We start from the raw sequence: 4,243 nt of genomic DNA, 5'->3' as shown, positions 1-4,243 counted from the left end.
TAATTCCAGGTATACACATATTGATTTGATAATTCTATACATTATTCTGCTCACCACAGTAAGTGTAGTCTGTCACCATATAACATTATTATATACTATTGACTATATTTTTTATGCTGTACTTTTCATCTCCGTGATGTATTTATTTTATAACTGAAAGTTTGTACTTCTTAATCCCCTTTATCTATTTCACCCATCCCTCTTCCTACCCACCCACCCCCACCCCCCACCCCCCGGCAGCTACTAATTTGTTCTCTGTATTTAAGAAACTCTTTGGGGTTTTTTTCATTTGTTTTGTTCCCGTGAAATCATGGTATTTGTCTTTCTCTGACTTGTTTCACTTAGCATAATACCCTCTAGATCTATCCAGGTTTCTCAAATGGCAAGATCTTATTTCCTTTTATGGCTGACTAATATTCTAATGCACACGCGTAAGTGCATACCACGTCTTTATTACCCATTTACTGATGGACATTTAGGTTGCTTCCATACTCTAGCTATTGTAGATAATGCTGCAGTAAACATAGGGGTGCATATATCTTTTCAAATTTTGTTTGAAAAGATATTTGTGTTTTTTGTTTGAAAAGATATTTGTGTTTTTGGTTTTTTTTTTTTTGGGTAAAACCCAGTAGAATTATTGGACCATACAGTATTTTTACTCTTAATTTTTTGAAAACCTGCATAATGTTCTCCACAGTGGCTTCACCGATACACATTCCCAGCAACCATGCACAAGAGCCTCCTCTTCTGCCCCTATTTCTTGTCTTTACTAGCCATTCTGATGTGTGAAGTGCTATCTCCTTGTGGTTTTGATTTGCATTTCTCTGATGATTAGTGATGTTGAGTATCTTTTCATGTGTCTATTGGCCAATTGTATGTCTTCTTTGAAAAATGTCTATTCAGGACCTCTGACTATTTAATTATTTGCGGTTTTTTGGTGTTGAGCTTGCACAAGTTCTTTATATATTTTGAATATTAATCCCTTGTCAGACATATCAATTGCAAATATCTTCTCCAACTCAGTAGGCTGTCTTTTCATTTTGTTGGTTTCCTTTACTGTACAAAAGCTTTTTATTTTGGTGTAGGCCCAATTTTCTAATTTTGCTCTTTTTTCCCTTGCCTGAGGAGATATATTTAGAAAAATATTACTAAGGTTGATGTCCAAGGGATTATTGCCTGTTTTAAGAGTTTTATGGTTTCAGTTTTCATATTTAGGTCTTTAATCCATTTTGAATTTGCTTATGTATGGTATAAGAAAGTGATCCAGCGTTATTTTTTTTCCATGTGGTTGTCCAGTTTTCCCAACAAAATTTACTGAAAAGACTCTCTTTTCTCCATTGTATATTATTGCCTCCCTTGTCATAGATTGACCATACAAGTGTAGGTTTACTTCTGGACTCTCTATTCTGTTCTGTTGATCTATGTGTCTGTTTTTTTGTGCCAGTAGCAAGTGTTTTGATTATTATTGCTTTGTAGTCTATCATAAAATCTGGGATTATGATATCTTCAGCTTTGTTCTTCTTTCTCAAGATTACTTTGGTTATTCTTGGTCTTTTGTCATGCACATTTTAGGATTTGTTCTAGTTCTGTGAAAAATGCCATTGGTATTTTGATAGGGATTGGATTGAATTTGAAGATTGCTTTGGATAATAAGGAGATTTTAATGACATTCTTTCAGTCCATGAGCAAAGCATATCTTTCCATTTGTTTGTGTCATCTTCGATTTCTTTCATCAGTGTCTTATAGTTTTCAGAGTATAGGTCTTTTATCTCCTTGGTTAAATTTATTCCTAGGATTTTTATTCTCTTTAGTGCATTGTAAATGGATTGTTTCCATCCCCTTTTTGCTACTTTCTTATTAGTGTATAGAAATGTGACAGATTTCTGTATATTGATTCTGTATCTTGCAACTTTACTGAACTTACTTTTCCATTCTAATAGCTTTTTGGTGAAGTCTTTAGGGTTTTCTATATACGGTATTATGTCATCTGGAAATAGAGTTTTACTTCTTCCTTACCAATTTGGATGTCTTTTCTTTTTCTTGTCTGATTGCTGTAACTAGACTTCCAGTATTGTTGACTAAAAGTTTTGAGAATGGGCATTCTTAGCTAATTTTTATTCTAAGAGGATGAGCTTTCAGTTTTTCACCATTGAGTATGACGATACCTGTGATTTTTTTTTTCATATATGGCCTTTATTAGGTTGAGGTATGTTTCCTCTAAACCCATGTTGTTGGGAGATTTTATGATGAATGGATATTGAACTTTTTTCCAATGCTTTTTTTGTACCTGTTGAGATGTTCATATTGTTTTTGTCCTTCCTCTTGTTAATATGATGTATCACATTGATTTGTAAATATTGAACCACTTGCATCTCTGGGAAAAAATCCCATTTGATTGTGGTGAATAATTGTTTAAAATGTATTATTGAATTCAGTTTATTAATGTTTGTTAAGGACTTTTGCATCTATGTTCATCAAAGATATTAGTCTGTAGTTTTGGGTTTTTTTTCTTTTTTTTTTTTTTTGTTTTGTTTTGTTAGTGTCTTTATCTGGTTTTGGTGTTAGGGTAATGTGAACTTCATGGAATGAATTTGAAAGGCTTCCTTCTATTTTTTTCTAGAATAATTTAAGAAGAATAGGTATTAACTTTAAAAGTTTGATACCTATAAAGCCATCTGGTCCTGAACTTATGTTTGTCAGAAGTTTTTTTTATTGCTGATTCAATTTTAATACTAGTAATCAATCTATTCACATCTTTTTGTTCCTGATTCAGTTTTGGAAGATTGTATGTTTATACATACATACAATTGTATGTATGTTTCTTCTAGATTAATTTGTTGGCATATGATTTTTCATATTATTCTTTCATATTATTCTTTTATAATCCTTTTTATTTCTGGTGTTGGTTGTTATTTCTCCATTTCCGATTCTCTTGGGGTTTTTTTAAATGAGTCTACCTAAAAGTTTACTAATTTTTTTTTTAAGAACCAGCTTTTCATTTCATTGAGATTCCACACACACACACACTTTTGTCTCTATTTCTGCTCTGATCTTTATTATTACTTTCCTCCTAACTTTGGGCTTTGTTCTCTTTTTGTAGCTCCTTTAAGTATAAGGCTATTTATTTGAGATTTTTCATGTTTCTTGAGGTAGGTTTATATTGCTATGAACTTCCCTCTTAAAACTACTTTTGCTGTGTCTCAAAGATTGGATGGTTGAGTTTTCATTTTCATTTGTTGTGTGCGTGTGTGTGTGTGTGTTTTAATTTCCTTTGACTTCTTGGTTGACTCACTTATTGTTTAGTAGTGTGTTGTTTAGCTTACATGTGTTTGTGTTATTTACAGGTTTTTTGTTGTAACTTCTAGTTTCATACTTCTAGTTTCATTACAGGTTTTTGTTGTAACTTCTAGTTTTGTAGGGAGAAAAGATGCTTGAGATGATTTCAATCTTCTTAAATTTTATTGAGATTTGTGGCCTAATATGTGACCTGTCCCAAAGAATGTTCCATGTGCACTAAATAATTTGTATTCTCTATTACTTATTACCATTTTAATTATTATATGTTGTGGTGTTGATCTTCTTAGGTACATCTTGTTTGAAGCTCTAGTTGTTTTCCATACCTGGATGTCTGTTTACTTCTCCAGATTAGGAGGTTTTCAACTATTATTTCTTCAAGTTTTCTGCCCCCTTCTCTCTTCTTATGGAATCCCTAAAATGTGAATGTTATGCTTGATGATGTTGGTGAGTTCTCCTACTTTACTCCCATATTTTATTCTTTTTGCTATTTAGTTTGGTTACTTTCCATTACTGTCTTCCAGATTGCTAATCCATTCTTATGCATACTGTAATCTGCTGCTGTTTCCCTTTGGTGTATTTTTCATTTCAGTTATTCAATTATTCCATTCTGACTGGTTCTTTATATTTTCTCTTTGTTTCTTACTATGTCCATCCACTCTTTTCTAAAGTCCAGTGAGTATCTTTATGACTATTCATTTAAAATCTTTATCATGCATATTGCTTATCCTTGTTTTATCTAGGTCTTTTTCTAGGATTTTTGTCTTGTTCTTTCATTTGGACATATTTCTCTGTCTCCTCTTTCTGTTTCTCTTTGTTTTTATCTATTAGGTAGGTCAGCTATGTTTCCTGGTCTTAAAAGTAGTGGCTTATATAAAAGAGGTCCTGTGGTGACCTGTATCACAGTCTCCCCTGGACACCAGAACTAGGTACTTCAGGCATCTCCCAG

This window comes from Nyctereutes procyonoides, unplaced genomic scaffold (genome assembly GCF_905146905.1).
Source record: "Nyctereutes procyonoides isolate TBG_1078 unplaced genomic scaffold, NYPRO_anot_genome, whole genome shotgun sequence".
Classification (NCBI taxonomy): domain Eukaryota; kingdom Metazoa; phylum Chordata; class Mammalia; order Carnivora; family Canidae; genus Nyctereutes; species Nyctereutes procyonoides.
The sequence above is the reverse complement of the archived record's forward strand: the minus strand, read 5'-3'. Positions refer to the sequence as shown.